Below are 12632 nucleotides of genomic sequence, written 5' to 3'. Positions count from 1 at the left end.
CCTTAATGTTTCTCCACCACTACCATGATGATTTTTTGAAGAAAATTGTCACAAGGGACGACACATGGGTCTGTTTCGAAACTGAGGAAACAAAAGAGAAATCCCAATAGTGGATGGATTCTGATTTTCCAAAAACAAAGAAATTCAAATGAACCTTCTCCAGCAGAAAGTGTATGGCTACTGTGTTCTGGGACAGCAATGGTGTTCTCTTGGTAAACTTCTTAGAACGTGGCATGACCGTCACTGCAGCCTCATACAGCATGGCTCTGAGAACATCTGAGAAAGGCAATTCTGAACAAGCCAAGAGGAATGTTGTCACCAAGCATTGTCCTTCCTGTGACAATGCGCGGCTGTACAGTGCAGCTGCAACAAAGAAGCTCCTGCAGTGTTTTCAGTGAGAAGCGTTTGATCACCCACCGTACAACCTGGACTTTGCTCTCTCTGTTTACCTTCTCTTCGCTCAAATGAAACGCTGGCTAGGAGGACAGGAGTTTCACTCGGACAACGAGCTGCAGACCAGCGTACACAATTGGTTGAAAGCACAGCCTTCTGTGCCAAGGGTATAGGAATGTTGCTACCACACTACGACAAATGTCTCAATCGCAGCGGTGACTATGTGGAGAACTAGCTAGAAAGTGTATCTAAATGTTCCAAATAAGTTTTTATTTTCTTTGTGCGAAAGGCTGCTCTTGAGGGCAGCTTTTCCTCAACAATAACTAGTCTTTGGCAGTGGGAGCAGCACAATGTCGGGCTGAAAGAGCGCGACTCGTCATTGGCAATATTGGAACAACCTCCCATGACGACTACTGCTATAGATTGGGGGCTAAATGGTTAACAAGCGTAGTCTCGCGTGTGCAAATGCAAACATGAACCGATATCACTCGATGACCACAGACACTGACTGTCAGAACGCCGGCTTGAGGAAAAGCAGCAGGAGTAGTGAACAAATTGAGCTTTGTGCTACCTCTCGCTTCAATGTGAACTAAGTGGCAAGGAAGCCATCAGTCCTTGGTGCACCTAGACTTTGTAGCCACCGTAGATTACTCTCAAGATAGGGCCTGTGCAGCCGCTGCATATGCAACTGCGGCCAGAGTTGCCAGAGTGGAACCTCCCCCCTTCCTGCTGCCTAGCGCACGATGGATCTCACCCTTGCGTGGGTGAGATCTAGCAACCCCTCCTAGATAGCACAAGGCCGGTGCGCTTTGATCCATGACATCATGCTACCTTGCCCGACAGCCATAGAATCTGATGAGGATGCTCCCAAGTGAGCCGCGGTAAGCCCCAAGTACGCCACCATGACTACGGCTCCCAAGTAAGCCGCAGTCACGCTGAGCTTGGCAATGGAAAGTTCGGTCCAAGTAGCATGACGTCGCAAAGCAGAGTGCACAGGCCTGCTGTAGAGGAGGCGTTGATCAAACCACCATACTTCTCTGCTCACCCTCGCACACTTTCCCCCTCACATCCACAGCATACAGTGCTCAGCCGCCGTCTTATTGCCCTTGGACTTTGTAGGGAACAACGCGGCGACAGCGGAAATTCGCCTAGAATGTCCCTATAACTGCTATCTCAATGAAAAAAGAAAAAAATCACTTGTAACACATTATAAAAGGAAGTACTACATGAAATACTGGCAACACTAGTGAAAGATGATTACAAGATGACCAGTGCAGAGATCTAGGACTGTGGTGTTCTCTCTGCCTGTCGTGTCGAGCATATCTAGGTTTTTTTCACTGCATGTTGCATGTTTTAGTGTCACTTACAATCAACTTGTTTGTTTTAATGTTCTTTTCTTGTCACTAGTCATCTGGTGCATGTCCTGTCTGTGTAGGCTTCAGCCCACCCGCTGGTAGAATTCATTTGAAAGTTTGTGCTAGTGTCTGTCTCTTTAGATGTTATTGTCCCATAGTTTGTGCGCGAAACGTGTAATCAATAAATACATGTACCTACTTCGTGGTATGAGCTGCAGTGTACCATGCAAGAAATTTTCAAGGAATTTCCAGACATAATTTCATAGAACAGCGAATTCTCAGAATTGTGGAGGGAACAGATAAATGGGCCTACAGAACAAGGTACTCTTTATTACTGCAGTAGCAATTATGTGGACGCTCGAGGCGTAATGACACAGCCGCTGTCATGCTGTCCCAACAGCGACAGCGCATACAATGCTTGCACTTGGGTTAGGGGTCTCCAGCATAATCTCCAGAGGCAAGTATGTTCGTTTGGCTGCAAAACGATGAATGGTGGCGCAACCTCAACACTCGATTCAATCGACTTGGTGGATAAGCCAAGACAGCATTCTGCATTCTGACACGAGCATTGCCTGCCCGTGACATCAGCTCCTGTTGCTCCCCTAGTGGACGGATTCCAATGTTGCCAATCAATCAGTCAATTAATCGAAGCTTTATTTCAGTTTGCAATACAGTGTGCAGTACAAATTTGGAGTAAGAAGGAAAAGGCTGTCTGTACAACCGCTTGACAAGGCTCTTGAACCCATTTAACAACATTGACAGTTATGACAGGAGAAAAAAAAGGAAGTGAAGCAATACTAGAGTACAATATGTGTAATGCAATGAAGCCTCTCGGACATTGCAATTACAAGAGTGGCGTAGATCTTTATACAATGGTACGTGGAACTTCATATGCAATTAAAACGTGAATACTCGCATATTTAATACACAGTATGAAAATTATTTGAATTAACATAAAACAGGGCACAAATATATTTATGAAAAATAAGGCAAATGCTCTAGAATATACGGTCAACAAAAACTAAGTAACGTTGAGTCTTAAATAGCAAAAAATAACGTATAGCATTCATAGAATCGAGTGCTTAAGCATTTGGGCAATATGTACGTCAACACAGCGAAACCATAGTTATACATAGAGGCAAGATATAAGTATGTCATCTTCTGGTGTCATATGGCGTAATATGTGGGGTGAGTTTCACTATGCAATTAAGGAAGGCATCATGCTTTGCTATAGTTTATTTATAAAAACAGGCAAACCTGTATTTAAAGAAATTATATGCACCAACACTTCTATATTTCAGGTGTAGGGGAAGTGTTGGGGCATCGTATGAGGTATCGGCAGTTATCCGGAGCATTTCTTTTTGAACAAGTAATTTTTTAACATTCAAAACAGAGGTGTTTACCTAGACTATAAAGCATTAATTTAGGTATGAGTAAAAGTGTACAGTTGAACCCACTTATAACAATATTCAAGTGCCATGAAAATTCCATTGTTATAACCCATAATTGTAACCGGGTTGCATGAAAAAATTTAAATAGGGGGATCGTAGAGCTGATGTAAGAAAACTATATAGGCGGGGAGGCCAGTGCCCCTCCCCAATACCATCCTCCGCCTGGCTGCTGATTGTGTTCACTCGTTTTAACTGCTTCCTGGGCACTCCGATTGCATGTAACAAGCCGCGGTTGGCGGTAAAGAATGGCACTGCTATAGCAACTGCAAATGGGCGTCAGGGGTGGCAAGCGATATGCAAGCACCGCCGAGGCATCGCTTTGGCGGCCCCAAAAGGGGCCTTTAAAATATTTCAAGAAGCCTGCCGCGGCAGCCTGTCAGCTTGAGAAATCCAGAAGAAATGCCGAGGAGAGATAGCCACAAGCATCTCGCCACGTACTTCTCACTGGCTTGCACAAGAAAAGCCTATGTCCATCAGCCATGCATGCTTTATGCGAAGCTAGCCGGCATCCTTCTCCATGGCATCCAAGTGTTTCATGTTGTGCAGCCGAAGGTTCATCGCGAAAACGAAACCCCAGAGGGACTGAATCATCTGCAGGGCCTCCTTTAAGACAACGTTGAGGCAGCGTGCCCTACTGCGTCATCGCCGCCATCGTTGTCATCGCTGTCTGATGCAAGTGCGCTCGCAATGATCGCCTCATCGGCTAGAAGCACCTCATTTTCAAATCTATAGCCATGCGCTTTCTTTTCACAGGCAATGTCGTGCAATTGCCGACGATCAGCGGGCGGATCAGCTGTCCTCTGTTTAGGTGGCGAGTCAAGCGAAACTGAGAAACCGCATGGCCAGCAACGACTTCAACGCAACCAGCAAAGAAGAACGCAGGCAATTAAGCTGTTCGCAGAACTGCATGGAACGAGGAGCCAGCGAGCAACATGCAAGCAATCTGCGAGCACTGCGGCTGCAGTTGGTGCGTTCCATTCGTGTTTTGGAAGGTGGGGTGGCGTAGAGCTATGGGCACAGCCCATTCGTGTTCGGAGGGGTCGAAGGGCGATAGGAGAGAGCCGCACGGAGATAGCTGGAAAATGAGCGCGCGGCGGCTGTTGGAGCAGCAGCCCATCATGCAGCGACCAAAATTTCTCGTTCTCATTTTTTTTTTCTTTTCAAGGATTTCGCCTTTCACTACATCCTTTCGGCTCAAACACCCAGCAGCCAGACTTCATCGTTACAACCGATAATGCAGCATCGGGGCATTGTAGTAAGCGGGTTATTTCACAATAGAAAATGTACAAAAGTCGATGGTGCAGCAGCTTCTCAGTGTTATAACCAATGTATTGTTAAAACTGGTATCGTTATAAGTGGGTTCGACTGTAGTATAAGCTTGGCTTACTCTCGATGGGTTAACTATGCCTGTTGCTTGAAAAAATTCTAATAAGTCTGGAGAGAGTAATCCAAGTTTTATTTATGTGAGCGTCCCATGTCATAGTAGTAGTAACAACTGCACAAGAGAAGTAAATTCATCAACATAATCAATATTACTACCATTTAAAACTAGAGGGGGTGCATTTGATATGTACTTGCTCAAGTGAAAAATTGTCGCTCTTGTTTTACCTTCATTACTTTTTAGTAAATTGTACAATGACCATTTTGCCAATAATAAAAAAAAGCCGATTGGCAGTGCCAGTTACTTTCAGAATGTTATCGGACGAAAAAGAACAGGAATTTGTCATCTCCAAATATAATTAATTTTGCTTTGCTGGTGATATTAGTGCTGTCGTTGACATAAATATTAAAGAGTGGGAGGTCCCAATAAACTGCCCTGTGGGATGCCAGTTTTGATTTTCAGGACTCCAGATGAATAGTTTTCAAATGCTACATACTGGAAATGGGAGTTTAAGCATGATCTAATTACATTGAGGGCATGCCGCTGTACACCATAGTATTTTATCTTTGCAAAAAAAACATTGCGGATGAGCGTGTCATACGCTTTGCTGAAGTCTAGAATTATGCCCCATGTAAGTAGTTGGGATTCAGTTTTTTAGTATATGTTTTTTTTATCAAGTGATGCATGTTCCATTGATCTATTCCAAGTAAAACCATACTGATTGTCAATAATTACAGAGTACTTAAAACAACAAATTGGGGCAACATCAGCAAATTATTCGTTCCAGTCCCTTCGAGAAATATGGAAGGATAGATATAGGCCTATAGTTACTCAAAATATTCCTATCGCCTTTCTTGTAAATGAATGCAACTCTTGCTAGGGGCATATCTGCGGGGAAATTGTCCTGTGATCAATGCAATGTTAAATGTTAGACATGGGATGATAAAGGGTAATACATATTTTACCGGCCCACTTTGGACATTAAATGCATTTAAGCTAAAGCTATTGCGTAATGCACTAAACGTAAAGTATACCTCATTGTCATCATTTGGCTCAAAAAAGTAATGACTGGTGTCCGGTCATGCAGAAAACGGGAAAAGTCAGGATTGTAAGAGCTTCTACCAACCTGGGGAAAGAATTTATTGAAGGCAGCGGCTAACACTGAGCTGCATAGTTCTTGTCCGCCTATGGTTAAGCATGCGAGTCCCTCAGCTTGAGTATCTCTGCTTAATAGTAGATTCAAGTGTCTCCATTTATCTTTCGGTTTGCCTATAAGAGGGCTACGTCAGATGAGTTATTGTAGTAGGTGTTCCTAGCAGAGCAGATATCACTACGTTACTTTGTTACATAGAGATTTGAATTGGGCCAGAATTTCAGGGTTTCATAAATTCATTCAGCATTCATAAATTTAGCAAATAGTTTGCGTTTTTTTCTAGTATAAGTTGAGCTGTCATGCATCGCTTGCGTGCTTCTTTTTTTTCTTTTTTTTTGCAAGGTGAAATATCTATGATTGAAAAGCAGTCATTGTAGATCGGCAGGAAAATTTGAAGAAATTCTTTGTATGCATTTTCAGACATAGATTGTTTGTAAACTGGACTCCTTTCCCGTCGGAGCACCCATGCGCCCATCTGCATTGCAGTACATGCTACTGGTGTTTGTGTTTGCACTACGGCAAGTGTGGTACAAAGTAGTTTTGTGTCTCACAGTGTCACGACAGCCTTGAAAACATGAAGCATTGAGACCAGCCCTCGAAACTGCTTATTTCAGCGAAGGTGAGACAAGCTGCACACAGTCAAATTGCGCACCTTTCTGCTTGCATGCTTTCTTTTGATACACATCTTGAGATAAATCGAGTGTCCCCTACGTGCACAGTGATAAAGGTTAGTAATAGTAAGCTTCATAATACGGGCTCATACACTCAATGGTGGCCCCCTTTCGGGAAGAAGCACGCTGCAACACAAGCTCATGGGGGAGAAACATTGTCAAGGTTCAGTGGGCAATGCAGTAAAAGCAATAGCAGCATGTTTCGGCAGTAAAGGGGAACATATCATGGGTATTTCCCAGATGTTCTCGTGGTCTGTGAGCCTGAGGTGGCCATGTGACAGAACGACAACTGTGTTAGTTTCCAGAATTGGCAATTGCGCACTGTTTATCATAAAGCACTTTGTTTAACCTTTGCAAGCCTTTGCAAGTAATTGCACTAATAACTGTTTGTAGTTGTTGCCAAAACAAAGAATATTTATCATCTTAGATATGCCATTCAGATACGAGGATGAGAGACAGACAGACAAAGAACTTTAATAATGGTCCTGAGGAACCGGCGTTAGGGTACCGCCCTTTTCAGGGAGTCTCCATAGCCGTCGCGGGCCGCACCCACATCGTTGGAAGATTGTGGTCCTCCGCCCTGTCGCAGGCCCTCTGGATAGCCCGTATTTGCTCTGAGAGGTCCCCGCTCTTAAGGGCTGCCTCCCAGTCGGTTAGAGTGATTAGCGATGAGCTGCGTAACACAGGGCATTGCCAGAGCATATGGGATGAGGAGCAGTACGCCCCCCCATAGTCTGGACAGTGGGGTTCTATATTAGGCGCGAAGTGACTGAATCGGCCCCTGGAGGGGAATGACCCCGTTTGAAGCATGCGAAAGGCCAACGATTGTGGTCTACTAAGTTTAATTAGGGTGTGGTAGCAGAAAGGCCCGCCAAGCAAGTTGAGAATGTGCCAAGATTTCATGGAAGGTGAAAAGCAAATCCCTGTGCAGTCCTAAGTCGCCACCCGTGAGTCCAGCTGAACCGCCGCGGTGTGTAAGACCTCGGGGACAGTCATGGGCCAACTCATTGGCGTTAACAACCTCAGAGTGCACATTGATTCCCATATGGGCCGGGAACCATTTGATGCTATGGAAACCGGCAGCCCATTCCCTCACTGCCGAGGATGGCTGCCGCCCCCTTTGAGATCGAGCCGGAGGCGAAAGCTCGGGCTGCGGACCTGGAGTCTGTAAAGATATTGGGACTTAGAGGGTCTTTCAGTGCTATAGCTATGGCAACCTGCTCGGCGACTGTTGCAGAAACCTTCGGCACGTCCGGATGCCGAGTTAATGAGAGTGCCATTGGAGCCAACCGAAACTGCGCCATAGTGATCAGAGCACTCGTACTGGGCGGCGTCAACGAAACATGCCAGGTTCGGAGTGGCCGCAGCCGCTTTTAACAGGGAACGAGCCCTGGCTACCCGGTGCCCTACATTGTATTGAGGGTGGACGTTACGTGGTATGGGATCTACCTTGAACGTATCTTGGACCATGGGTGATAGGGTCACGTTGCGCTCTGTGATTTCCTGGTGACCGTATATATCCAACGGATTCGAGGGTGCGTCTCCCTGCTCGCGATGATGAGAATCGTATCATTTGGGCCACTCGTTGGGCCTCGATCACCTCTGATAGAGTGTTGTGCATGCCTGTTGCATGAGATGCACGGTGCTGGTAGTGAGTGGTAAACCCAGCACGCGCTTGATGCTTTTGCGCATGAGGGCGTCGATTTTGGCCTCATCCCGTTTAGACCAGCGTAACGCGGAGGCTACATAGTTAACGTGGCTCATCAGAAGCGCGTAGTAGAGTACGAGGAGATTGCTCTCGCTTAAACCCCCTCTGCGGTTCGAGACCCTGAGGATAAGCCAAAGCATATTCTCCGTCTTGGAGGTAATGTGGGCTATAGTCTGTGAGTTGCCCCCGCGAGATTCCAGCAAGAGTCCGAGGACCCTGATGGTATCCAATCTGTGGATTTGTTGTCCGTCCTTCGTATAGAGGGCTATGGGAACTTGATCTAAGGGTGTGGAGCACGTAACCCCCTGTCGGGTGGGCCTATACAATAGAAGTTCGGACTTGGTTGGTGACAGACTCAGGCCCGTGTCTAGTAGGAAGTGTTCTGTGATGTCGAGCGCCTCTTGGAGCGCACTCTCAACTGCAGCGTCAGACCCTCCCATGCACCACACGGTAATATTGACACGTACGTGTACTTGTTTTTATCGGGCGACACGTTTTGCCGCCTAACAAATGTTATCGCACAGCGCGGGACGCGCCTGCATGTATCCGAAGTTTCTGGAAAGTTATCGATGCTTCTATCCGCAGTCTGTTGTCGCCGAACCTTGGGTTATCTGATTTCATCGCTTGACGCGAATGGTGTAGAACTTTGTAGAAGGCATGCGGGTCCCGACGATTAGTCTGGAAAATTCGATGACTACTGTATAAAAGTCGACGCGCTTGACCTGCTGATCAGATTTTCGACGATTGCCGAGCATGTTCGCCGCTACCGTTGTGCTATAAGTGTAGCCTGTTTTGTGGGCACAGGTTCGCCCAATAAAAGTTAGTTTTCTCATTCGCAGTATTGCTACTGTGTTCTTTGACGTCATGACCACGTCACATCTCGTGGAGGTACTTTGCGTTCATGTACCGGACGCCCACACAAAGCCGTGACCCAAGCCCTCACGCGGAAAACACCAACGTCGCCAACAACCAGCGAGGTAGCCGCAGGCTGCAAGGACTGCCCCCGGAGCACGGACTTTTGCCTGAGACGACTAGGAAGATCGCCACCAAGTCCACCCCAATGGCAGCACCAGCGTCCCCCGTCGTGCTGCAGCAGCCCAGGGAGCCTCCGACGTTCCGCGGTTCAACTTTCGAGGACCCGGAAAGCTGGCTTGAGACGTATGAGAGAGTCGCCGCGTTTAGCAACTGGAACAGCGACGACAAACTGTGACATGTCTTTTTCGCATTAGAAGACGCGGCCAGGACGTGGTTTGAGAACCGAGAAGCCGCCTTAACAACCTGGGAACTTTTCCGTAGCGGCTTCCTGCAGACATTCGCAAGCGTCGTGCGCCGAGAACGAGCCCAAGCGCTATTAGAAACCCGGGTGCAGCTACCAAATGAGACAACCACGATCTTCACGGAGGAAATGAGCCGTCTCTTCCGCCACGCCGACCCTGAAATGCCCGAGGAGAAGAAAGTCCGCCTACTCATGCGTGGTGCGAAGGAGGAACTTTTTGCCGGAATGATACGAAGCCCTCCGAAGACCGTCGACGAGTTTCTTCGCGAGGCCACGAGCATCGAGAAGACACTCGAGATGCGAAACCGGCAATTCGACCGCCGCACGACCTCGACAAACTACGCCGGAGTTCCGTCACTGGCCGCCGACGACCTACGCGAGACTATCCGAGCTGTCGTGCGGGAGGAGCTACAAAAGCTGTTCCCATCATCACAGCCTCAAGTGGCTTCGATTGCCGACGCCGTGCGCGAGGAACTCCAACAACAACTTGGAGTAGCCCCTGAATCGCCGCAGCGTGAGCCGCAAGCTAGGGTGCCTCCTACCGCAAGCGATGACCTAGCGCCACCGTCGGCGTGACGTGCTAGGAGGGATCACGTGGACATAGCGGCCGCGTCGGCTGCTTCGGGAGCGCCGAAGCGAGCTGAAAACGAGAGTTTAAATTCCCTCGTACGCTGCGGTCCTCATTTAGTGGTGAGATTTTCCCGCTTCGAGTGTCTCCTTTACAACGCTTGAAAGCACTTCAATAGGTAGTGGCTGCCTTTGAAGGCGCACAACATGTAGGCTACTGCTCGGTGCCGCAGTGCCGGACTTACGCAGCGGAGCCCGGTGTCAGCCTTATTCACACGTAGCCGCAGGACAAGAAGCTGCGTGAAGCTTGGCTCGCGAAACATAAAACCGGCAAACGGTCATCGGCTGCAACTCGGGTATGCAGCAAGCACAGACGCGAGAAAGATTTCTGCTACGCCGCCGGGTATGCGATGTTCGGAAAACGCGTACTGAGACGCTCGCCCGAGTCCGCTGCCCGACTAATGTCATGACGGTTTGGTCTATGAACTTGTCGATGGTATAGATACTGGCAAGTTCACTGGAGTGGAAAGGGAGTGGTAAGAAGTACATTAAAAAAGCATGGCATATGGTCATGTTTGTGTTATGGATTAATGCGCTGGATTACCAAAAGAGAAGCAGCGGGAAATCGCACGCTGTGAACGCCGATAAACATACAGTGCGGCGCAACTCGAGAAGTAATATTGAAACGTCCAAGAATTTAGGAGAAAGAAACATTGAATCGTCGCGACGGCACATCACGTCCCCGTAGGCGTCGAAGCCTCTACAATGAAATTATTTTTGAATAGTTCTGATAGCGCCCACGCAACAATGGTTGCTTGTATACTGTCAAATGCTCATATTCTGCGGCCTAAAGCTCATGGCACGGTGCGAAAACGCGCACGCGGTGAAAGCGAAACAGTGCGCGGACAAGCATCCCGACGCGCCGGTCGCTGGGAATCTGCGCGATCGCTGCATTGAGGCTTCGTTCTATTACGCTCCATTTAGTTATACAAACACTATAAGAACATATTTCACATACTCTGCTCTCAGCGTTTGCCTACCTTTCACGCAAGAAGCCGGTTCAGGAGACTCCATCGCGGCGACCGCGCGCAGTGGCGTTCACTGTACGTATTCGGTAAAGAGACATAGCGTCTGTAAACGATTCTGTGCTTTCAGTTATTTATTTATTTATTTATTTATTTAACAATACTGTAGGCCTTTGCACAGGCCCAAACAGGAAGTGGATTGTACAATATACACACGAGCATGGGAAAAACAGGAAAAAAGAAAAACAAAAAATATATAAAGCAAATGAAATGCCATACAACAGCACTGGTATACAACGCAAGACACCCTTTTTTGTTTCACATGAATCAGGGAAAAGGTACTCAAAACAATTGCAATATTTGTCTTATAATATTCTTGTAGTTATTGTGGATCTATATAACACCACTACTCAGCACATTGCAATATATATTTACATTTGAAATGCAATCACACGTGCACTAGTGTCCAGTCAATCAACCAACGCATTACCTTTAAACTATGCGCTCAACTACTTTCATGAACAGCCAAAATATGACTCCAATTTTGCGACAAAGCCATCCACAGAATCTGAGTCTACAATTTCCTTTGGTAACGAATTCCAGATTTCAATTGCCCATGGGAAATATGAATAGCTGAACGTGTCGCACTGTGTCGGATATATTGCCTGATGTGTTTATTATGACAGGTTCTATTGGAGTGTCGGTGTGGTGGCTGCACGTAATCTCGCTTATCTATATTAATTTTGTCATTACATAGCATAAAAAGAAATTTCATGGCAGCTACACGACGCCGACAAACAAGGGTAGGCAGTGCTGCCTGGCTTCTAAGAGCACTTACGCTTTCGTGTCGAGAATACTTATGGTAAATAAATCGCAACGCTTTATTTTGAATGCTTTCTAATTTCTGTGAGAGTCCTTTCTGGTGCGGGTTCCACACTATGCTACCATACTCAAGAATTGGCCTTAATAAAGTTCTATATGCTGTTAGTTTCACGTGGGATGGTGCTGCAGTTAATTTTCTTCGCAAGAAACCGAGTGTTCGGAAGGCCTTCGTGCATGTATTTTCGATATGGGTATTCCATTTTAACGCGCTTGTAAAGGTTATGCCTAAATATTTTACTGTGTCAGTTTGTATTAAATCCAGTTTGCCCAAGGTTATTATTTAGACAGTAAAAAAACTTATCTCGTTTCAAAAGTACTTACAGAAATGTCCGGGAGAGCTCGCGCGTGGTGTTTTCAGTGAGCGCTGACAGCAAATCCTATGAGGAGCGCGCCACGTGATCCCTCATACTACGCCAGCGAGGCGCTTCCGATAGATGGCGACTCCGTAACTACTCGCCGCCAATACTCTTGGCGTCGCGGGCAAGAAGGAAGGTCACGAGATGACACCACGTGACAGCGAGGCACGGACGGACTGAAAGACATGTAGAGACAAGGAGGTGACGCATCAGCCGGGCCGGCGCCGGTCAGACCTCCTCGCTTCACACTGGGGGAGCTCCTCTCCCCGGCTGCCGCGCTGTGACAAGCGTGGGCACACACACACACGCACACACAAAGACACGTGGCACTGAACATGCCGGGACGCGCTCGGCGGGGATGCGTCGCGGCCGCTCCGAACGGGCCAAAATGTCCGCCGCTTTGAACGAAGCTCC

Source organism: Dermacentor albipictus, chromosome 2, assembly GCF_038994185.2.
Source record: "Dermacentor albipictus isolate Rhodes 1998 colony chromosome 2, USDA_Dalb.pri_finalv2, whole genome shotgun sequence".
In the NCBI taxonomy this organism is placed as follows: domain Eukaryota; kingdom Metazoa; phylum Arthropoda; class Arachnida; order Ixodida; family Ixodidae; genus Dermacentor; species Dermacentor albipictus.
The sequence above is the reverse complement of the archived record's forward strand: the minus strand, read 5'-3'. Positions refer to the sequence as shown.